Raw genomic sequence first — 25,026 nt, 5'->3', positions numbered from 1 at the left:
ATTTTTTTTTTCCGAGAGAGAGAGAGAGAATATATATCAGAGCGTCTCTAACTGCGTTAAGACAGATTTTAGACTTCAAAGCCGCCGTTTAGTGGTTTGTGAGACTTCTTTTGCGTTAAAGTGCTTCGTCAGAGATACACTGATCCTCTGTTGGCTCCGCCGGGGCCCGCACACAGGACCTCTGTTCTGGTGCTGGACCTCCACTGCACAGGGACCTCGGGGCGGGGCGAGGGAGGGGGAGGGGCCTCAATTTGTTCAGAATGAAAAAAAACATTATTATTCTTATACTGTCCGAATATACCTGAATATACCTGAATATACCTGAATATACCTGAATATAGCTTAATATACCTTAATATACCTGAATATATATGAATATACCTGAATATACCGTGATATACCTGAATATACATGAATATACCTGAATATAGCTTAATATACCTTAATATACCTGAATATACATGAATATACATGAATATACCTGAATATACCGTGATATACCTGAATATACATGAATATACCTGAATATAGCTTAATATACCTTAATATACCTGAATATACCTGAATATACATGAATATACCTGAATATAGCTTAATATACCTTAATATACCTGAATATACATGAATATACCTTAATATACCTGAATATACCTGAATATACCTGAATATACCTTAATATATATGAATATACCTTAATATACCTGAATATACCTTAATATATATGAATATACCTTAATATACATGAATATACCTGAATATAGCTTAATATACCTGAATATACCTTAATATACTGTAATATACCTGGATATACCTTAATATACTGTAATATACCTGGATATACCTTAATATACTGTAATATACCTGGATATACATGAATATACATGAATATACATGAATATACCTGTATTCAGCCTCTGACTGAAACGCTCCGTTTTCGCGCCTGTCTCTTTAAATCCGCCCCCACCCCTCCTAAAAAAGCCCAGTCTGCTCTGATTGGCTCGTTCACCTTTACACAGGTTGAGGGCCGTCTTCTAATATTCTGAGGACGGATTCACATGATTTCTCTGTTGGTGGGTGGGCGGTTTGTCAAGATATTATTTATGATACTATTTAATAATAATAAGTTTCCCACCGCGATATAATTCTGGAAAGAAATCTGGAAAGAAAAAGCAGAAACACCAGAAACATCATAAACATCTCGTCTCATAAATAATATTTAAACCATGACTGTTAAATAAAATGTATTTCACCAGAGAAGCTTTTATCTCTGGAACCTACGACGGCTCGTATTACTTACTTTTAATGTTTTTATTACTTACTTTTAATGTTTTTATTACTTACTTTTAATGTTTCTATTACTTACGTTTAATGTGCGGGACAGTAGCTTCTCATTGTGTGTATTGTGTGTTCTTCTTACCACATAAACTGTTGAAGTGTGTCTAATCCCAAACTGTTTGCGATTGTTTTATGTTTGTTATTGTTTTATTTGCTTTTGTTTTATGTTTGTTATTGTTTTATGTTTGTTATTGTTTTATTTGCTATTGTTTTATGTTTGTTATTGTTTTATGTTTATTATGGTCTGTCAAGGGACTAAAGATGCATATTAGCTGTGTGGCTACAATCTGGTGCATCACATGGTGACGTTTATGTTTTAACTGTTTTAAATAAAGATAATAATAATTAAAAAACTGGACAAATGAAGCAAAAGTGGCCAAAATAAATAAAAATGTTGGGGGGGATACAATTTTCATTTTCATGATGATGCTAAACGTGCTGCATAAATATATATCTACTAAAGCCCCGTGACAACGAGACAACGTGACAACGAGACAACGTAACAATGAGACAACGTAACAATGAGACAACGTGACAATGAGACAACGTGACAACGAGACGACGTGACGACGTGACGACGAGACGACGTGACGACGAGACGACGAGACGACGAGACGACGTGACGACGAGACGACGTGACGACGAGACGACGTGACGACGTGACAACGAGACAATAAGACAAGAGACAACGTGACAACGAGACAACGTGACAACGAGACAACGTAACAATGAGACAACGTAACAATGAGACAACGTGACAACGAGACAACGTGACAACGAGACAACGTGACAACATGACAACGAGACAACGTGACAACGAGACAACGAGACAACGAGACAACGTAACAATGAGACAACGAGACAACGTGACAACGTGACGAGACAATAAGACAACGAGACAACGTAACAATGAGACAACGTGACAACGAGACAACGTGACAACGTGACAACGAGACAATGAGACAACGTGACAACGTAACAATGAGACAACGAGACAACGTGACAACGAGACAACGTGACAACGAGACAATGAGACAACGTGACAACGAGACAACGTGACAACGAGACAACGTGACAACGAGACAACGAGACAATGAGACAACGAGACAACGTGACAACGAGACAACGTGACAACGAGACAACGTGACAACGAGACAACGTGACAACGAGACAACGAGACAACGAGACAACGTGACAACGAGACAACGAGACAACGTGACGACGTGACAACGAGACGACGTGACGACGTGACAACGAGACAACATGATAACGAGACAACGTGACAACGAGACAACGTGACAACGAGACAACGTGACAACGAGACAACGTGACAACGAGACAACGTGATAACGAGACAACGTGACGACGTGACAACGTGATGACAATGGTTCCTCTTCTTCTCTTCTCCCAGGTGACGTTCATGCATCTTAAAGTCGTCCTCCAGTGAGCAGAGAGGAGTTAGAGTCTCGTACACCGTAAGTCTGCCCGGCGACAAGCCACACACACTTTATCTACCACCGGCGTGTGTGTGTTTGTTGTTGTGCGTTTTGTTGTCTGTTTTGTTGTGTGTGCTGTTGTGTGTTTTGTGTGTGCTTTTTGTTGTGTGTTTTTTTGGCGTTTTGTTGTGTGTTTTGTTGTGCATCTTGTTGTGTGTTTTGTTGTGTGTTTTGTTGTGCGTCTTGTTGTGTGTTTTGTTGTGTGTCTTGTTGTGTGTTTTGTTGTGCGTCTTGTGTGTTTTTGTTGTACGTCTTGTTGTGTGTTTTGTTGTGCGTCTTGTTGTGTGTTTTGTTGTGCGTCTTGTTGTGTGTTTTGTTGTGCGTCTTGTTGTGTGTTTTGTTGTGCGTCTTGTTGTGTGTTTTGTTGTACGTCTTGTTGTGTGTTTTGTTGTGTGTTTTGTCGTGCATCTTGTTGTGTGTTTTGTTGTGCGTCTTGTTGTGTGTTTTGTTGTACGTCTTGTTGTGTGTTTTGTTGTGCGTCTTGTTGTGCGTTTCGTCGTGTGTTGTTGTGCCGCAGGCCGCTCTTGGCACTCTGGATGACGGCTCAACCACCAAAATGGCCGATAATAATAAGCTTTTTTTATTATAGAGAACACGTGATTGTTTCCTCGGAGCGGTTCGTGGCAAAAACAAGCCGCCCACTAAGTGTGTGCGTGTGTGTGTGTGTGTGTGTTAGTCCACGTTAACACAACTGAAGCCGACTCTGTGTGCGCATACAGAACGCCTGTGAGCGGGACCTCCTCGCCGCCTCAATGGCCGCCTTTCACCGCGCCTGAAGAAAGGAGGTCTTTAAGAAACACCCGGGAAGCTTTCAGCGCCGACAGGACGCTCTTTTTTTAATGGACTTTCTCTCTGAGAGCAATAAAGATTATATCTGGAGTCAAATGGTCCTGCGGGGGTAACACTAGCCACACATGAAGCCGCGGGGTCCGTCCTGATGGCTTCAGCAGAGACGTGTGACGTACCGACGGGAGACGTGGGGTGAACGAGCGATCCGGCCATCTGGCTAATCCCCCCTGTTTAAGGCTCCGTACTGAGGCCCCCCCCCTCTAGCGGCCCTCGAGCCGCGGCGCTGCCGGGTCAACTCGCGGCCCTCGCCGGGTGACGCGGCTGGGCCCCGGCGTTCGGGTCGCGGGGCGATGATCTGCCTCCCGGGTTCGGTTTCAAATCCTTGATTTATGGCTCGTTTAAAATGGTCGTTGTATCCGAATTTGGAGTTATGGTTCCCACCCAAGGGGGAGGGGGGAGGGGGGGGAGCTGACAAGATATCACAAGTAGACAAAGCTTCTTTTTAACGTGGCGTAACAGATGCTCTTCCTGATTGAACAGCGATAAAATAATCCAAAAGGTCTCGGTCATCAATGCGGGCTTCATCCGTTGGCTCATTGTACCGACGACATCTTCGACCCCGGCGAGAACGAACCCGGGGTCGAAGATGTCGTCGGTACGCGCGGTCGCGCTAATGGCAGTCGTTTGCAGAGAGTTACGAAAAAAAGTCGCCGCACACCGGCCCGATTTGTGGAAAAAGCTAATGAGCTAACGAGCTAACGAACTCGCTGAGGTTACCTGTTTGGCTTCCCTGCCGCCCCTCCCCCCCCCCCCCCCCCCCAAAAAAACAATGTCCGCCTCTGCATCTTTAACTCCGCATGTGAACCTCGCCGCGGTCGTGAGACGAATCACCGGCGCTAATGGGCGGCGGCTAACAGCATTGAGTGCTTCTCGGTACTTTAACCCCGCGGTGACAGAGAGCTATTGTAGCGCCTTTCAGCTCGGACATCGGTGTAATTGATCGGATTTGTCCGCACATACGACACGTCCACTTAGGCCGAATGCGAGTTCCTCTGGTGGGAAAAAAAAGGAGCTCCGGCGCTCCGTCCTCGCCGCACGCGTTCGCGTGTTTGTGCGTTACGCGTTCAGCCGTCTGTAGCTTTGTGTCTTTTCCCGCACGCTCACGCCTCGTCCGCGTCCCGTCGGGGGGTCCCCTCATCTGGTGTGCTTTAACAAAAAAAAGACAGAAGAAAAAAGAAAAGAAAAGTGGCTCGTGGTCCGGGGGCTTTAAGGCCGAGCCCGGCTCCGCCCCCTCCACTCACGCATAAATCCACGGCGCGTGGCGCTCCGCCAAGGAAACGCTCCGGACCGACCCGACGTGGCCGCGTCCCAAAACCACCCAAGCTCAGACCCCACTTTCTCTCTTCTATTGCCCTTGAAATGGGGCCTGCTCTAAATATTATCTCCCCCACCCTCCTCCTCCTCCTCCTCCTCCTCTTATCCCTAAGTCGGCGGCGGGGAGAAGAAAGGAGCCGTGGGGCTGAGTCACTTTTTCCCCCTCGTCTCTCCTCCTCTCCCTGAAACCACAGGCGGCTGCAGCGGCTTCCTGGAGATGAGCGCTTTTGTCTGTTGTGCGACCGCCGCGGCTTTAGTGCAGATCCTCCTCCCGGTGAGGTAATGCACGAGGAGGAGGAGGTGGAGGAGGAGGAGGAGGAGGAGGTCTATATTTGAACCTCTGATTTATCCGTCACTGACACGCTCCACCTCGGGAAAACTCCACCTCCACCTCCACGCCGCCCCGGAAGGTGCAACTGGTTCTTCTCTCCTGGTGGTCAACTGGTGGTTCTCCTCCATCTGCGGGTCGCTTCGCTTCGATGAGTCAACAGTTGAGGGAGGAGGAGGAATCGTAGTTCCTTTTACGGGAAGCCCCCCCCCCCCCCCAGGTGACCTTGTTTACGAGAAGACATTATCGACTTTTTTTTTTGGGAACCGTGTTACTTTGAGAGGGGGGGGGGAGTGGTGATTAGTCCGGTTGCCGGGTAAAATAGTCAAACGCAACCAGATTCTGACCCTGAGGTCAACGAGTCGTTCTCCTCTTATCGGGACATGAAAACCAACTCCTCTCACGACGAAGTCGCCAAGTCAGCAACTCCTTCTCGTCCCTCCGGTCGACAACTGCCTCGTTCGGGGATAATTGCTTCCTGTCGCGGGGGTCACGGAGGTCAGAGGTCAGAGGTCAGGGTCAATCTCAGCTGTTGTTCTCAGTAGCTTCGAGGGGGGTGGGGGGGGGAGGGGAGGGGCTCGCCACCTGGGCCTTAGATCATTGGCGACTATTCCCTCCGAACATCTTCAACAAGCTGACAGAGAGATGGAGAGAACTCTTCAGCTGTCCGGCTTCCTTCATTAGAAGCTCCACCGCTCCGCCGGCACCTGTTACCGGGAGACCCCCCCCCCCCTCCTTCTGTTAGCGCTGCCTCCCTGACTCCCAGCATCGCGACTTCAGAGCCACAGCGTTCTCATCACAGTCAAACTTAAAGGCCACAGATGGCGTTCCTAAACTGTCCGCCCCCCCTCCTCCCCCTCCTCCTCCTCCTCCTCCTCCCTCTCCCTCTCCTCCTCCTGCTTTATTTATTTTTTTTTTTTTTCTCGATCTGATCGTTTAAGTACACGCGAGTGTAATTGAGGTTTCTCTCTTGATTAGATTTGCACCAGCTTTTAACAAAAGCTGCTCGAACGTAATCCAATGAGGGGAGGGGGGGGGGGGGGGGGAGATAAACCAGTGGACCGTCGGGAAGTCATTCAAAATCAAGAATTTTCCTCTTTTAATTTTGTAAAGACGTCGACCTTTTATTTCGGGAAGGCTCCGAAAAATGAGAATGATTTACGTTCATTTTTATTGTTCGATTTCAACGATTTAAACGATTTAAGGGTTTTTAAAGGAACGAGAAGGCGTGGAGCGCTTTAAAAAAATGAAATAGAGGCAATGTCAAAGAGTTAAAGGTGTATTTTCAGAGCAAATGACGTATAGAAAGTGAGAAAGACGACCAGTGGAGGTTCAAACAAACACAGAGGGACTTTCACCCAGGAGACCGACGTTCGTGTCCCAACACTTTGACGTTCGTGACTTATTTTCTGTACTTATGTTGCATTGTTTATGTACTTATTTCATACCCTACCGTCAGGTTTATGGAGGACAGAGAATGACTTAAGTATAAATAAATAAAAGCATGAATAACTACAGGAATAAGTAACTAAATGCTTAAATAAATAAATAAATCCAGGAATAAATAAATAAATGCTTATATAAATTTATATATAAATAAATAAATGCTTAAATAAATGTATACATAAATAAATAAATACAGAATTAAAAAAATACAGAAATAAATAAATACAAGTTATACCTAAACTCATTATTTCTTCATATATTTCTGCGTCTATTTATGTGTCCTTGTATGCAAATGACCTGGGGTGGATGTTTCCCCCTAAAACCTATGCAAAACTTTTTTTTATTGCGGCTCACCAAAATGCACCTGAGTCATCCTCCAGCGCACGTCAACGTTACACAATCCACTCAGCAGACCCACCGGGACCGGCAGTAACGAGCGGCCTGGCGGGTCGCGGAGGTGTCGGCCTCCGGGCGACACCTGCCCCGTCCACCATCACAGTTAGACTAAACCACCATGTGATCCGTGGCCGTGGCCACACACACACACACACACACACACACAATCCCCCTAATCTGCTCCTTTGTTCTCCGTCACCGCCAATTAGGCATGTGGAGTCAGGAAAGTGTGTGTGTGTGTGTGAGTGTGAGTGTGTGTGTGTGTATGTGTGAGACGTGCCTGTGCTTTACTGTAGTTCCCCTCACTGTTAACCGCTGTATGCATTTATGTGTCCATTAAATCTATTGATTAGCGAATTAGCGCTGAAATCAATAATTGGTCGACCTCGAATTTCAAGGGAACTTTTTAAAAATAGTTTAATCATCATTAAAAGTGGACAAAATAAAATACATTTCCATATTTTCAAACGTCAATACTGATGTTTTTTATCAAGTCCTTTTATTGAATATTTTCGGATTTTTATACCGTCTTCATATTTACAAACCAAATTTTGAACCGATTATTTTTCACATGTTAGTAAGTAGTCTATAAACCCTGTAACGTCATTATTATTATGAATTATTCTGTTATTTACACAGTCCTCTGGTCATGTGACCAAAAGGCTAACAGAAATCAGCTCGAATTAATGAACATACGACACGAGAAGAAGGCATCTTCCCGTTCTGTAAAAGACATTTTTTCTAAACACACCTTTATATTCACGTTCTGTTCTCTCCATCTCACGGTCACGTATGTGTCACTAGACTTGGTCGAATTGATCTCTTCTCTGACCAGATCAGTGTCTAGATTAAGAACAGGAAGGACTTTGACTCTCTCTCTCTCTCTCTCTCTCTCTCTCTCTCCCCTGTTCTTAACAATGGGATTTCACGCTCACTATATAATAACTGAAGGCCCGAACAAGTCGCACCTCACCTGTTCAGGCTGAAACTAATCCCACAACTATTCCAATAGTTCCTGGAGGTGCCGGTACGTTGGAGGAGAAGAAACAAAAGGTTGTTTATTTTTTGTACGTGGGCCGAAGCTCCGAAAGGAAATGTTTAAAAGAAAGTTTTTATTAAATCCAAAGCTGTTGATTTGTGGTTTCTGGATGTTTTTCTTCTTCTGTGGTGTGAGTTTACTGCATTGAACTCAATCACTCAGCTTTTGGCAGAACAGGAATGGCAGGTCAGGGAAAAAATGGCGTATTGGCACACACACACACACACACACACACACACACACACACACACAGAGAGAGAGAGCATGCACGCTACCTTATCTGGGTCGTGTGTTCACAGGCAACTGTTGACAATAGCTGATACGCAATACGCGATAAATGCACTTTGATTTGCGGTTGGAGGGGGGGGGGTGTGGAGGGGGGGGTGGAGGGGGGGGGGAACAATGCTGTATTATGTGAGCCGGGGACACTTAAGACTGGAGTAACTGGGATGTGAACACGAGCCAAATGTATGTGTGTGTGCATGTGTGTGTGTGTGCGGGCGTGTGTGTGTATGCGTGTGCATTTGTCCATGCGTGTGTGTGTGTGTGTGTGCGTCTATGTGTGCATCTGTGTGTGCGCTTGTGTGTGTGTGTGTGTGTGTGTGTGTTTGCTTGGCTCCCTCTCAGATCCCGGATCGCTCTCCCGACAATAGAAACACATTTTCCTGACGCTCTTCTCATAAGAGACGCTCGTCCTGCTCACGCCGCGTCGCCACGTCGCAGAACACGAAGTTCCCGTGATTCATCGTCCGGATGCGATCACCGTTAACCCCCCGGAGGCCGACTCCGTCATTACAGCCTGTTGTGACCTGAGAGCTCGAGGCTCATATATACGGCCGCCGGACAAGCGTCTTAATAAATCAACCATATCCAATGAAGCCGCCTAATTGTGATTTACAGCCCGCGATGGAGAGACAGATGTTTGCACAGGGAGAGAGAGAGAGAGAGAGAGAGAGAGAGAGAGCAGTCAGGGTTGAGTCCAAACGCTGCATGAGCCTCAAGTGAAGTTTGTCAAAATACGATACTCACTCTGATAAAAAAACAGCTGGATGAGAGAGAGTGAGAGAGAGAGAGAGAGAGAGAGAGCATTCTGGGGTTGAGTGTAACCTCGTTCAGCGAAGCACAGGCGAAAAATAAAAAGAGGCTTTTTTGAAAACGCTGCATGAGCCTCAAGTGAGGTTCGAACGAGAGAGAAAGAGAGAGAGAGAGAGATTTTTAAGGTATTTATACATTTTCTTAAAGCTAAATAACTGTCTTTCTGCTTCATAAACATATTTTAGTGAGCTGCTGTTTAAAGTTTGTGACCCGGCAGCCCAAACTAAGCCCCGCCCACTTTCTAATTTAACAGTTCACAAAAATAAGCGGTAACATCATTTTTTATTCATATTTGATCGGTTCTGACTAGTTTGACTGATTGAACGGAGTTAACGAGCATTGATTGATTAATTGATTAATTGATTAATTGATTAATTGATTGACAGCTGCGTTACAGACTCCTCGGCTCTGATTGGTCGCTTTTCTTCAGGGTGCGTTGGAATCCCGTAAATGCCAGAAAGATCACTGAGAGGTTTTTTTCTTCACGTATTATCCATCACTGGACAGTTTGAACAAATAATTAAAGTATATAGATCAAACTACTTGGGCCCGTTTTTATATATATTTATTTTGTCTAAATTTGTCATTTATTCTCTGTTATTATTCCACCAGAAAGATAAAGAAAAGAGATTTTAATGGCAAAGATAAGATAAATAATAATAAAACATTAAAAAAATACAATAAAATAATAATAAGATAGCAGGCCAGGACATATTACATTTAAGAATGTAAATAATAATAATAATAATAACAATGAAAAGGTAAAAATGAAAAATATGATAAAAATGAAAGTGTATCCAGTGGATCTAAAGCATAAAGTGTTTTCTGTTTCTCTTTTTTCTCTCTGCCGCTGAACAGCTCTCCTATTTATTCCGGACTAACTGAAAGCACGCGGCGCACATTGCTTCAGAGACAGATAATTGCTCGCGTTAAGGACCTCTCAGCATCTCAACCGCTCACAACAACAAACACAAAAAGCTTTTCTTAACGCCGGCGCGTTACTCTCGTGGCTGAAGCCGAGCGGGCGACGTATCGTCGATATGAAAGCTCTCCGGCGTCGGCCGCGAAACGCCAGACTCACAAAACCCGACCTGAGTCTGGTTCATCTGCCTCTGATTCAAAGGCTTACGTCCGCGTGACGAGCGGCCGCTGTGATTGGCTCGGTTAAAACCCTGCGTGGTTAGACGCGGAGGCCACGTGCTCCGTGAACAATGTGTATATTCGCCGTGAGTCGGTAAAGCACAATGGACACCTTGTGCAGCGGCACCAGGTCACACCTTCTTCGCTGCACTCAAAGAATGTGACCGTGTGCACGTGAGTTTAATTAATTTTTTTACCTCTCGCTTATGTTCATATTCCACAAGCGTGACTTACTCATTTTCCTGGAGCATGACTCCGGGTCACAGAACGGCCTCTTGCTCTACCGTACATGTGTCTATTGTATGTCGGCCACGGTATCAGACGGATCCACCACACATAACGGCTTCAAATCCCATAACACACACACACACACACACACACACACACACACACACACACACACACACACACACACACACACACACACACACTGTTCCCACCAGCATTAAAGCGTAAATGCATGTTTTTTTTTTAAAGTATGGGAAACCCGCTAAAAATAGTCAATAGTCTCTTTTCCAATTCGGCCTTTTCAGTTTCTTTTTTCCGCTGGTTTGCCACTTTTAATGGAAGCAGGGTCATAAAAAAAAAGTACGTGTGGTTACTTTCCTTTTCTTATTTTTAATCTGCTACTTATTCAGTTTATTCAGAGTCGTCGGAACAGTGGAAAGACTAACGGAGGTGGTGTAGAAGGGTTCCAATAGGCGGACTGGAGCACATTCATTGTTTTTAAAGTCTTGTATGTAATGGCTCGAATCCCCTTTTTGATTTAATTCATTATATATTCACTCCGTAAGGGAAAGGGGTCCAAAAAGTGCTCGTCCATGTTGTCATATTTCCATAACTGACGATAAATACCTGCTACTACTGCAGAGTCATTTGTGAACGAATGCCAATTGCAACCTTTCCCATGTAAGACGAAAGCCAGATGTCGGTTGGGTGTTAGTTTAGTTTGTTTGCCCCGGTGGGAAAGACGGAGCACACACCCTCTCACGATGAGTGGCAGCAGCCAGACCCGGGGACACGGCGAAGGAAAGGATTAGTCTGGATTGTGACGGCTACACATCGACATGCCTCACACCGCCAACGAGGACCACTGCTCCTGCCCGGTGCTCCTGCCCGGTGCTCCTGCCCGGTGGTCCACATCACCTCCCTCAGTCCTCCTCCTCACCTTCTTTACGCCACGTTCAAGTCTTGTGTTTTGTAGACAAATAAGAAGGAGGGGAAAAAAGCGATATTGTCTAACTCAAATTCCAGTTTTACATCTTGGGGATTCATTATTATATTTTTAATCTTTCCTTACTTTCAAACGAAATTCCCCTTATATGGAAGTCTGCCTTTGTTCTCCCCCTGTTAAAAGGAGGAGACCCCACACTTTTAAATAATTACAGGCCTATCTCCAAACTGTCTGTTTTAGCTAAGACACTAGAATCCCTTGTGAGTGAGCAACTTAAGGAGTTTTTAATCATAAACAATATTTTATCTGTCTATCAATCAGGTTTTAGAAAAAAACATAGTACAACCACAGCAGCGTTAAAGGTAGTAAATGATTTTATTGAATCTTTGGACAATAAACAACACTGTGCAGCCCTTTTTATTGATTTGTCCAAGGCTTTCGACACTGTCGATCATGCAGTAATGAAGCAGAGACTTCTTACTATTGGACTGTCAAAACATACTGTCTGTTGGTTTGAAAATTATTTATCAAACCGATCACAGTGTGTACAGGCTGAAGGCATCACCTCGAGTTCTCTTGATATAATAAAAGGTGTGCCACAGGGTTCAGTCCTTGGACCACTTTTATTCACAATTTATATTAACAGTATCGGTCAAAATGTGCCAAATGCCAATTTTCACTTTTATGCAGACGATACTGTCATTTACTGTTTGCTCCTACACAGCATCAGGCTCTCTTACACTTACAAACAGCCTTCGATACTGTGCAACACTCTTTTAATGAGTTGAAATTATTGTTGAATCCTGATAAAACGAAGTTGATGATGTTTACAAACTCAAAAACAAAGCCATTGAACCTTCCAGCTATGATTTCATTTCAGGGCAAAGTGATTGAGTCTGTATCATCATATAAATACCTGGGATTCTTGATTGATGACTCTCTCTCTTTTAAACCTCATATTCAGCAACTTGTTAAGAAGTTGAAAGTGAGGCTGGGTTTCTATTTCCGAAATAAGTCTTGCTTTTCTTTTAATGCTAAAAAGAGACTTGTTGCTGCTACTTTTATGCCTGTGATTGATTATGGTGATGTCTTATATATGCATGCATCTTCTCAATGTCTCCACTCCTTAGATACTGTCTACCATGGAGCATTGAGGTTCATCACTAACCTTAAGGCTCTGACTCACCATTGCTCCCTGTATGCGAGGGTTGGTTGGACTCCTCTGTCCATCCGGAGACAAAATCATTGGCATGTCCGTATTTATAAAGCTATTCTCCACGTACTTCCATCGTATCTTTGGACGCTAATTCAGCTGAAAAACCCTGGAAGCTACCATCTTCGCTCTGTGACCTCTGCTCAAGGCCTCCTCTTGCTCTCCGTCCCTCACGTCCGTTTGGAAATGGGGAAAAGAGGTTTTAAGTTTGCTGCTCCTGCGGCTTGGAATTTGCTGCAGACAGACCTGAGTCTCTGGGAGCCGGTCTCCTTAGGTGTTTTTAAAAATAGATTGAAAATATTGGAGGGAAATTCATCTAGCTGTAGATGTTTTATATGACGGAGGTATGTGCTCCTGTGTGAGCTGGGTTGTGTTGGCTTGAGTCTTAGTTTTGGTTTTATTCATGCTGTGATTTAGTTTTTTGTTTTATATATTGTCTGTCACTGTTTTATGTTGTATTGTATGGAACTTTGTGTGACGTGCTGCTGCTGCTGTCTTGGCCAGGACACTCTTGTAAAGGAGATTTTAAATCTCAATGAGGTATTTCCTGGTTAAATAAATTTAAAATAAAATAAAAAAATTAGATGTTTCTCGTACTGAGTTGACAAAACTAGAATTTTTCCGGGGCAGATCAAGATTCAAGATTCAAGATTCAAGATGTTTTATTTGTCACATACACACACAGGGTGTGCAGTGAAATGAAAGTGGCAATGCTCAGCAGGAATGTGCAAGGGCAACAAGTACACACTATTTACAAATAAAAAACAACACAATATTTACAGTAATTCAAGATTCAAGATTCAAGATTCAAGATGTTTTATTTGTCACATACACACACAGGGTGTGCAGTGAAATGAAAGTGGCAATGCTCAGCAGGAATGTGCAAGGGCAACAAGTACACACTATTTACAATAAAAAACAACACAATATTTACAGTAAGTGTGTGTGTGTGTGTGTGTGTGTGTGTGTGCCTAAGAGGGGCAGTTGTGTGGGTCTATGTGGGGGTCCTGGTGAGGTCGGAGTTCACAATCCTGATGGCCTGAGGAAAGAAACTCCGTCTCAGTCTCTCTGTTCTTGCAGCGTGACTACGGAGGCGCCTGCCTGACCGCAGCAGCTGAAACAGTCTGTTGTTGGGGTGGTGAGGATCCTTCATGATCCTGCCGGCTCTGGTTCTGCACCTCCTGGTGTACAAGTCCTGCAGGGTGGGAGTGTAGTTCAATAGTGCGTTCAGCCGAACGCACTACTCTGCAGAGCCTTCCTGTCCTGAGGAGCAGTTGCCAATCCAGGCTGTGATGCCTCCTGACAGGGCTCAGTCTACAGCACCAGAGTAGAAGGACTGAAGCATCCTCTGGGAAACTTTAAATTTCCTCAGCTGCCTGAGGTGGTAGAGCGCTGCCTTGCCTTTCTCACCAGAGTGTCTGTGTTTGTTGACCATGTCAGATCCTCGGTGATGTGGACTCCCAGGTATTTATACCGCTCACCCTCTCCACAGTAGTCCGTTAATCCCCAGTGGTGAGTACGTCCTCTGTTGTTGTGCCCTCCTAAAGTCCACAATCAGCTCCTTAGTTTTGGTGACATTCATGATGAGGCTGTTGTCCTGGCACCAGAGTGACAGATCAGCAACTTCCTCCAGGTAGGCCTTCTAACGTTGTCGGAGATCAGGCCCACCACCACTGTGTCATCCGCAAACTTGATGATGGTGTTGGAGCTGAACCTGGCCACACAGTCATGTGTGTACAGGGAGTACAGTAGGGGGCTGAGGACGCAACCCTGGGGGGATCCTGTGTTCAGGGTGAGGGATTTGTGTGTGTGTGTGTGTGTGTGTGTGTGTGTGTGTGCCTAAGAGGGGCAGTTGTGTGGGTCTATGTGGGGGTCCTGGTGAGGTCGGAGTTCACAATCCTGATGGCCTGAGGAAAGAAACTCCGTCTCAGTCTCTCTGTTCTTGCAGCGTGACTACGGAGGCGCCTGCCTGACCGCAGCAGCTGAAACAGTCTGTTGTTGGGGTGGTGAGGATCCTTCATGATCCTGCCGGCTCTGGTTCTGCACCTCCTGGTGTACAAGTCCTGCAGGGTGGGGAGTGTAGTTCCAATAGTGCGCTCAGCCGAGCACTACTCTCTGCAGAGCCTTCCTGTCCTGGCGGAGCAGTTGCCAAACCAGGCTGTGATGCTTCCTGTCAGGACGCTCTCTACAGCTCCAGAGTAGAAGGACTGAAGGATCCTCTGGGAAACTTTAAATTTCCTCAGCTGCCTGAGGTGGTAGAGGCGCTGCCTTGCCTTTCTCACCAGAGTGTCTGTGTTTGTTGACCATGTCAGATCCTCGGTGATGTGGACTCCCAGGTATTTATACCCGCTCACCCTCTCCACAGTAGTCCCGTTAATCCCCAGTGGTGAGTACGTCCTCTGTTGTTGTGCCCTCCTAAAGTCCACAATCAGCTCAGCTCCTTAGTTTTGGTGACATTCATGATGAGGCTGTTGTCCTGGCACCAGAGTGACAGATCAGCAACTTCCTCCAGGTAGGCCTTCTCGTCGTTGTCGGAGATCAGGCCCACCACCACTGTGTCATCCGCAAACTTGATGATGGTGTTGGAGCTGAACCTGGCCACACAGTCATATGTGTACAGGGAGTACAGTAGGGGGCTGAGGACGCAACCCTGGGGATCCTGTGTTCAGGGTGAGGATTTGGAGTGTGTCTGCCCACCCTGACCACCTGTGGCCTGGCGGTCAGGAAGTCCAGGATCCAAGCACACAGGGGTGTTCAGTCCCAGCTCAATCAGCTTGCCGGCCAGTCTGGAGGGACTATGGTGTTGAAAGCTGAACTATAATCAATGAACAGCAGTCTCACATAGCCCCCCCTCTGGCTGTCCAGATGAGAGAGTGTGGTGTGCAGTACCTGGGAGACAGCATCATCCGTGGATCTGTTTGGGCGATAAGCAAACTGCAGCGGGTCCATGGAGGAAGGGAGGAAGGCGCAGATGTAGTCCTTTATCAGCCTCTCAAAGCATTTCATGACCACCGAGGTGAGGGCCACCGGTCGGTAGTCATTCATACATGCTGGAGAAGCATTCTTGGGCACAGGGACAATAGTGGAGGGATTGCCTCCGCGTGGTTCTAAATATAGTGACGGCTGAGCTGATGGCTAGCGGCTAACAGTGTTGACAGAGCTAATAATGTCGTCCTGAGAGGGGGAGGGGAGAACCGCGGAGACCCGCAAGAACGCAGCCGCAAGAACGCAACCGCAAGCACACAGCGCTAGCGCTAAGACGCGCTGCTAGGACGCGCCGCTAGAACGCGCCGCTAAAACGCGCCGCTGAAACGCGCCGCTGAAACGCGCCGCTGAAACGCGCCGCTGAAACGCGCCCCTGAAACGCGCCCCTGAAACGCGCCCCTGAAACGCGCCGCTAAAATGCGCTGTTAAAACGCGCTGCTAAAACGCGCCGCTAGTAGGCGCCGCTAGAACGCGCCGCTAGAACACGGTGCTAGAACACGCCACTAGAACACGCCGCTAGAACACGGTGCTAGAACACGGTGCTAGAACACGTCACTAGAATGCGCCGCTAGTAGGCGCCGCTAGTAGGCGCTGCTAGAACACGCCGCTAGAACACGCCGCTAGAACACGCCGCAAGAACATGCCGCTAGAACATGCCGCTAGAACATGCCGCTAGAACATGCCGCAAGAACATGCCGCTAGAACATGCCGCTAGAACATGCCGCTAGAACATGCCGTTAGAACATGCCACTAGAACATGCCGCTAGAACATGCCGCTAGAACACGGCGCTAGAACGCGCCGCTAGTAGGCGCTGCTAGTAGGCACCGCTAGAACACGCCGCTAGAACACGCCGCTAGAACATGCCGCAAGAACATGCCGCTAGAACGCGCGGCTAGTAGGCGCCGCTAGAACACGCCGCTAGAACACGCCCCTAGAACACGCCGCTAGAACACGCCGCTAGAACACGCCGCTAGAACACACCGCTAGAACACACCGCTAGAACACGCCGCTAGTAGGCGCCGCTAGAACGCGCCGCAAGAATGAGCCGCTAGAACAATAATGCTCCGCAATAACAATAATTCGCCGTCATAACAATAACGCGCCGCAATAGCTCTGTTGTCTTTGTTGCAGTCGTCAGTTGTTCTGTCGGTTCTTTGCTCTGTTGTCTCGCACTGAAATGAGAACAAAATATAGATTAGAAATAAAAGCTCAGATACAGCATTAGTTTATTTATCAGAGCATGTTTAAATAAAATTACGCCGACAACAACTGCCTCTGGAGCCAACTATTTATGATATAAATTAATTGACTTTACGTTCGATTTCCTCTGAAGTCAGTTTATATTATTCTTTGCATTTCAGACTTCCGAGTGTCACAACAACCCGATGCGTTAACGGCGTTCCCACACGGCGCCAGTTACACACGGCCAAGACGAGCATCACTTAAATCCTGTGTTGTCAGCACGCATGACTCGACAGAACCAGCTGCAGACATTACGCATTCAGGCCGCTCAATAATTGAATACAAATATGTTTTTTTTTTTGCGAGCGACATGCCTCTGAATAATGCAGCAATTTCATGCAAACAAATGGCTGAGGAAATCCTCAAAGCTCCTTCAGAGACGGGGAACAAAGCTCATTGTCGGAGGATATAGAGGCAACTGGGATTACAAAGGGGGCATCCAGTGAAACGATTTGTCAGTCTTAATCTGGGATTAGCAGGCCTTCGCGCCTCCTGGGCGCTCTAAAAGCCACCTGTTGAACACCAATGATGCTTCTCTCAGGAGCTCCTTTGTTTGATGCTAATTCTTTTGTTTGCATCAAACAAGTTTATTTTCTTTCTCCCATTAGACAATCGAATCGAATCATTTGAATTTGCTTTAAATAAAAAAGGGAACGTATTCATTAATTCAGTCCTCCAGATATATGTTTATTCTCAGTGAGAATATGAGTCTGTGATGCCACTTCTTTTTATTGCCTGTGGGTCGACCACTGAAGTCAACGAACATCAAGAAAGGGTAAACGTGGATGTCTGGTGATTGTTCTTAGCTGCGGTGAGACCCCTGAGTCTCGTAATGACTTATCGAAGCTCCCTTTTTTATTTTTTGTATGCTGCCTTCTCACCTCGAAGGCAAATGCAATTACGCCAAAAAATGTGTGAGGGCAGCTGTCGTATCGCCACCTTGACTTTTGACTGTCACCCTGAAATAGATTAAACTGCCAGCGATACTTCTTGAAACTTAAACCCTTCGGAAAATTGAACCCGCTTTGATTTCTTAATCTCCTTAATTTCTTTCACCGTCAAAGACATGGCCTTCCTATATCTTGTAGCGTCTTCTTTTTGGTCAAACACACTGCATGTCTTTCATCGGTGGGAAGAAAAAAGGGCGTCTTTATTCTTAAGATAATAGGATCTTCCCTTGTTTACAGCTCCTGTCATCTATATGGAACAGTACAAGCACAACAAGGCTTCAAACTTGCGTAACGGGTTTATTCGCACATGTTCCCAGGTCAAAGGTAACTGGCGTAATAATTAGGGTGGCGGGCTTGAAGTGAGAGGACGTGTGGAGGTGTGCTGCCGATAAACAGATAATTACCGCCTATAAGTCAGGTGTTTGCCGTATGGTCGGCGGTTTTGTGCTTTAAACCGATACGGATCAGAGAGAAGGAGAGGTGAGGTAGAAAGAGAGACGACAAAGGGAAGGGAGGGCGGAGCGAGGGTCGTTATGGAGACTTCCAAGAAGAAAGAAAAGGCCCCGAAATGTATGTTGACGGTATTAAAGCTACCTTCTCTCCGGGAAGATTGATGAAATATTTTCTCTACGTGATACATTTATTACTCTATAAGGGCTCCTCACCTTCAAAAAAGTTCCCATTCTTTATTTAGTGCTGCACTATTTAGCGAAGATCACTTTCCGATGGCTTCGATGACCTTTCTTATATGATAGCGATGTCAATTTGTTCTAATTATGGTTGTAAATGGTCAATTGACATGTACTTGTACTTGTGAAGCACTTCTCTAGTCTTCGGACCACTCAAAGCAGTCAATCCTCTCATTGGAAGACGAGCCACCCCTATCAGATCGACATTTAATTGGGGGTTCCTCAGGGTTCTTGTCTTGGTCCTCTTCTATTTTATCTCGTTCTGTTTTATTCGCACATTAAAACCATGAATTCAACTCGCATTGTTACGCTGAGGATATATAAATATACATCTGTAAATATATCGCATGTTAAAAAGGCCACAGTTTGATGTACTAATTCTTTTTCAAACAACATGGCTGCACGTTTTTTGGGTGGTTTTTGAAAGCGATTATAATTTTGCTGAAAAGTTTAGCAAAATGACCAAATGTCAGAAATGTCAGGAGAATATTAACAAAACAACTTTGTACTTTTCAAAAGGCAAAATAAACTTAATCTTTCTTTTAACTATTTGAATTATTTTTACTGAACAAAGTCTGCTGTTTTATGGGCACACCTGTTTATTAAATGTCATAGCTACCTGGACAATATATATTCCACTTTAAGGGCCGAGAGACAAAACGTTCACGCTCAGTCTTTCCACATTGACCTCGGGCGTGAGTCGGTAGACAAACAGTCCTCTTGAGCCACCGAGTGTTGACTTTGGTCTTCAATGATTTCCTCAATGGTTTACTCTGTATCGTTGCCACGAAGTAGATAAATGCATATGTGTGTACTGTATTTGTGTTAGCTCGGGTGTGTTCGCATGCCAGGAGAAATAACAAGCACAAGGCAGGGTGTTGGTCAATAAGGGCCCTTCTGGATTTCTTGGGGTCTGCGTTTTTTTGGTCCGGGTCCCTGAACTCAGCGAGCCGGCGGTCGTGATGTGTTTACGCCCGCTGGACAAACGACGCATTCATAATTTCTTTGAGTGTTCCATCCAATGGCTTTGATTGAGATTTTCCATCAAGCTGTGGAGACATCAAACCCCCGTGTTTGTTCTCCAGGTGTCCACAGACAAAATCCCCAAATTGTTTGTGAGTATTTGAAATACTAATTTTCTAATTTGAGGAACTATTTGTATTCAAGTGTTGTTTTAATAGCTAGTTTAATGACCATATATATGAATGAGCCACGAACAGACCGGCTCATAGACGGCATTCTTCAGTACCGCTGACTTCGGCCTTTTCTCAAACCCACTTCTCGTGGAGGGTCCGCCCCCCCAAAACCAGCCGGCGGTGTTACGTAACCCTCCAACAGAGAGACGACATCGATGCCGACTCGCCGGCCAAGTGCTACAGTGTTCATTCGATTGTAAAGCGTTGGATATTTACAAGGAAACGTTGCAAAAAACCAAGCAGCTCGTAAAAAAAAATCAGAAAAAATGAAATGCCACCAGAGAAGTACGAGAGTACTTTTTCCAAATGTTTTATTTCTTTTTACTACTTTTTTTGCATTTATTGATATCGTGGGATATTTTTCTTCTCTTCTATTTTCACGTTTTTTTGTTTTCCTGGCGCCGAATCACCGAAAGCTAATTCCCCGTGTGTGAGAACCAATAAACCTCGGCCTGTTTTATGTGGAGTGAATGTCACGGCGTCTGCCACCTCGCTGCCCACACTGTTAATTATGCGGCTTATTAGTAGTGCTGTGTATAATAGTTGCCGCCCGAAGAGAGGAACGTTTGTTCCCCCGAAGCTTTATTCATACATTACACCTTCAAGCTGCGGTTCTCCACCTTTTCTCAGTGATGTAGCCCTTGTGAAAAAATGTTATTATTATTTATTATTGGTTTAAATTTTTTTTCTACACAGCGCTGTGTCATCAGCGTCTGATTTAATATGGAATATTTTTAATTTGGTTTCTGAACTTACACTTGAATTAAATAACACCATTTTTTAAAGGATTTTTTTAATGCATGCTAATTTTAAATATATTTAAAATAAATCTCACGTACCCCTCCCACCAATATTTTAAATTCGGTTTCTGAACTTACACTTTAATTAAATAATACATTTTTTAAAAGTTTGTTTTAAATGGATTATAATTTTAAATATATTTAGAAGAAATCTCACGGACCCCCCCACCAATATTTTAAATTCGGTTTCTGAACTGACACTTTAATTAAATAATACATTTTTTAAAAGTTTTTTTTAAATGGATTATAATTTTAAATATATTTAGAAGAAATCTCACGGACCCCCCCACCAATATTTAACATTTGGTTTCTGAATTTACACTTGAATTAACTTGAATAACACATTTTTAACGTATTTTTTTAATGGATGCTAATTTTAAATATATTTAAAAGAAATCACCCACCATTTGGAGTGCCTCCAAGAACCCCCCCACCCCAATTTGAGAACCACTGCCCTTAAAGAATGACGCTTCATTCAGATGTTAGAGGGCCTACGCATGGAGTCAGAGCCCCCCCCCCCCCCCCCCCCCATGTGAGGAGTGACTCCTAAACACAATAACATGTTCACAAACGGCCATATCTTCCAACCTTTGCAGGACATCCCTCAGGAGGAGTGGGTTCACTCGTCTCCAGGTTGTACACACACAGCTCTCCGGTGTAACACACCCGACGGTCGCACAATGACTTCTGTTTACCTGAGAGTTCAGTCGAGACGGATGACGGACGGGCGAGTCGTTCTCACCCGACCGTGGCGCGCCGCTCCCCTCCCTTCATTGTTTTCCCCTTTCGAGTCACGAAAAGGTTGCCCGGCGATGAACACGCGGTCGTGTTCAGGACCAGGACTGAGACCTGGAAGGGCTTTGAGGGGTTGTGGAATAAGTCCAAGACCGGGACCAGGAGGCAGGGCAAGTCCAAGTTAAAACCGGGGCCAGATCGGTGCAAGTCTGACAATGCATTACACCTCTGCCAACCATCGGCAGTGTGCGGGTTTGTGTGTGTGTGTGTGTGTGTGTGTGTGTACCAGGGAAGCGTCTTGATAAAACGATAGAAGATCCTGCAATCCCAGTAACAATGGTTAAAGATTATTTAGACAATGCACGGGAAGTTTTCTGTCAGGACCGATGCAGTTGATTCCGAGACCGACACCAGGTCCTGGTCATGGCTCCTGGGTCCTGGCTCCTGGGTCCTGGCTCCTGGGTCCAGGGTCCTGTTTTCTTGGTCCTGGGTCTTGGGTCCTGGGTCCTGTTTTCTTGGTCCTGGGTCCTGGCTCCAGGCTCCTGGGTCTTGGGTCCTGGGTCCTGTTTTCTTGGTCCTGGGTCTTGGGTCCTGGGTCCTGTTTTCTTGGTCCTGGGTCTTGGGTCCTGGGTCCTGTTTTCTTGGTCCTGGGTCCTGGGTCCTGGGTCCTGGGTCCTGGGTCCTTGGTCCTGGCTCCAGGCTCCTGGGTCTTGGGTCCTGTTTTCTTGATCCTGGGTCCTGGGTCCTGTTTTCTTGGTCCTGGGTCCTGGGTCCTGGGTCCTGGGTCCTAGGTCCTGGGTCCTGGGTCCTGGGTCCTGGGTCCTAGGTCCTGGCTCCAGGCTCCTGGGTCCTGGCTCCTGGGTCCTGGGTCCTGTTTTCTCAGTCCTGGCTTCTGGCTCCTGGGTCCTAGCTCCTGGGTCCTGGGGTCCTGGGTCCTAGGGTCCTGGATACAGAGCTTCACCTCTCACAGTGAAAATGTCAAACGGTTGTTGGAATTTCAGAATTTCTGGGCTGGTTTCTTGGGGTTGCTATTGAACATTTCTATTTCGGGGGCAAAAGAACCGAGACGTGGGGGGGAGAGGGGGGGGGGGTAGAGAAGGGGTCTCCGGGAGAAAACAGGGCAGTGTGTGTGTGTGTTCACATTCCACACGTCTGACCTATGACAGTGCCCTCTGTGTGCGGCCCTCCTCTGCGATGATCTAATGAGAGTCCAGACAGACCCGAGATTTAGGAGCTGTTCACACACACAAGGCCAATTCTCTTCTTCTTCTTCTTCTTCTTTTTCTCTCTTCCCATTTATTCATCTGGGGGAAGGTAACCGAGCTCCTCCGTCACACCTGGCAGTCGCCTCGCTCACGAACCTCAAAAATACTCAGGTTGGAAAACACGAGGCGGGGGAGGGTCTCGTGGTCGACGCTGTCCAGCTGCATCATTCAACATCTTCTTGTACTGGACAACCTGGAAAAGTCATGGAATTTTAAAACGGTCATTTCCAGGCCTGGAAAAGTCATGGAGAAAAAAAATGAAATCATAAAAGTTTTGGAAAAGTCATGGAAATTTGTTATAATCACATGTTCATTTACGCCGAGTTTGAAATAATACGCTCAAAATATAAGCCGGCGTACGCTCTCAATACGCAACATTTTCTAAATTTTTCATGTTTATACCGAGATTTCAGTTTGGTCATGGACGTTTAGTTTAAAGTCCTGGAAATCCACTGGTCAAAATGTGTAAGAACCCTGTTGTAGCTCGAGCCTCTTCGAGGACACTAAGAAAGTCGGGATTCATCGGCACTCGGCTCCTCTGCCGGCCTTCAGTTTCCTCCTGCACCCCCCCCCCTTTCACTTTCACATTGGGACGATCCATCGGACAAAACAATTCCAAAGGGAAAATCCTCTGTTTTCTTGTATTCCCTTTTCTTTTTTCTTGTCTCTCTCCCTCTCTCTCTTTCTCTTTCTCTCTTTTGGTATTCCCCACTTCCTCAGTTCCATCCAGCTGGGACGTCTGGACGGACTTTTTTACATCCAATCGGTGGGAGAGTGGAAGGCCTTTTGTCGGAGAAGGCCTTCCACTCTCTCTCTCTCTCTCTCTCTCTCTCTCTCTCTCTCTCTCTCTCTCCACAAGTGGCAGAAGGGGAACCTGGGCTGGTGAATGGCGCTTTGTGCCCTGTTTTTCTAAGAGGGGGCCCTCTCATCTGTCACAGGTCCCCCTCCACAATGCCCGATTGTTTCTGCCAAGTCGCCAGGTTTCCAGGCCAGATCCTGAGCGACGCTTTCCTGCCAAATTCCGACCCCGTTTTCTTTTTTCCCCCGTTTTTTTCTTCTCTTCCGCTCACAAAGGGATCCTAAGTTACTGTCCACGTTTAGAGAAGGAGACTTAGCTCGCCGTCCGCCGGGCGAGAGAGAGAGAGAGAGTGTGTTTGGTGAATGTGTCTCTGAGCTGAAGGCGGTAGGGATGTCCAAAGGCAACAAAGGAAGGAAGGGAACTCAAAGTGCTCAAAGGGAACAGTGAGGAACGTCGTATCGGCCGAGATGGAAAGATCTTCCCCGAAAAAAACTCAAACAACGCAGGAGGACAAACTCAATTCCAGCTCTGAGCTCGACAGTGGGCGCTCTGTGTCGTTGTCGAGCGGGCGATCTCACCGGTGTCGCCTTCCACGACATCAGATGGAAGAACCGCTTTTAAATCAAACAGCTGACAGAATGAAAAAGGGCCTTTTCGGGAAAAAAGAGCCTCGAGGAATTCATTTTTTTATCAGCTGACGTTGTGCTAACCGCTGAACCTCGATAGGATCATGAACTCTGATAAATACGCGTGAACCGCGAGACACAATGAAGACCGCGGGAGTTCCCAGCATGCATCTGATGGGCGTGAACTGAAAGGTCCCACAACGCTTCGCAGGAAGCGGACGTCGGTTAGCAGGCCGACTTTTTGAAGCCGCCGGTTCGGCCATCTTGTTTTTTGTGCAACCGGCGTTACGGGAAGTGACGTCACGTCGTCGTCGTGTTTCGGCTTCGTGAGAGTTTCAGTCAATCTCTGTGGTCAGAGGGAAAGACCTCAAGACACTCTTTTTGTTATCTTACAGTCGTCAAACGATCAGTCTTGAGAGGAAACGGGAAAAGATGGATTTATTGAGGCGGTCAAAGGCGGCGCTGGGCCGGATGACGGCGTGGAAAGGCGCCCGAGGACGTGCTCTCCTTCTCTCTTTCTGTTTACATTTATTTGATGATGTCGCACGGCAACCCCGTCGTCGTTACTCTACCTGATGTCTGGCCGTTTAAATCAATTAAATTCAGATTATTTCGTATCGCATCAAATCACAAATTTCAAATTTGCCTCAGAGGGCTTCACACGACATCCCTGACCTTTGACCTCCCATCGGATCAGGAAAAAAAAGCGGAAGAAATGTTCAAAAGGGGAAGAAATCAGGAACCGTGACGCGCGAAGACCGGGGCGAGGAGGCGCCATCCGTTCATTGTCCCGTCAACAGCGTGGAAACCTCTTTTTGGCATCAACTTTTAGAAATGCGGTTTCACTATAACGCCCGTGATCGAACGAAGGCGTCAACACGTGAAGAGCGAGGACGATTTGAGGCTCCTGAGG

At 46.1% G+C, this 25,026-nt stretch overlaps 1 protein-coding gene across 2 annotated transcripts in view; it reads left to right on the top strand.

The window, feature by feature from the left end:
• The window catches only part of LOC130194992 (transcription factor Sox-6-like), a 116,685-nt gene that overhangs the window by 14,902 nt on the left and 76,757 nt on the right, over positions 1-25,026 (top strand). The window contains exon 2 of one of the 2 annotated variants that reach the window (XM_056416217.1): positions 2,747-2,810. The exons of the other annotated variant lie outside the window; for it this stretch is intronic. The gene's annotated coding sequence lies outside the window, so the exon portion shown is untranslated. The remainder of the gene's footprint in view (positions 1-2,746; positions 2,811-25,026) is intronic. 2 annotated transcript variants of the gene reach the window in all.

The sequence above is a fragment of the Pseudoliparis swirei genome, chromosome 6, assembly GCF_029220125.1.
Source record: "Pseudoliparis swirei isolate HS2019 ecotype Mariana Trench chromosome 6, NWPU_hadal_v1, whole genome shotgun sequence".
Taxonomy (NCBI): Eukaryota; Metazoa; Chordata; class Actinopteri; order Perciformes; family Liparidae; genus Pseudoliparis; species Pseudoliparis swirei.
This window is presented reverse-complemented; position numbering and strand designations above follow the sequence as displayed.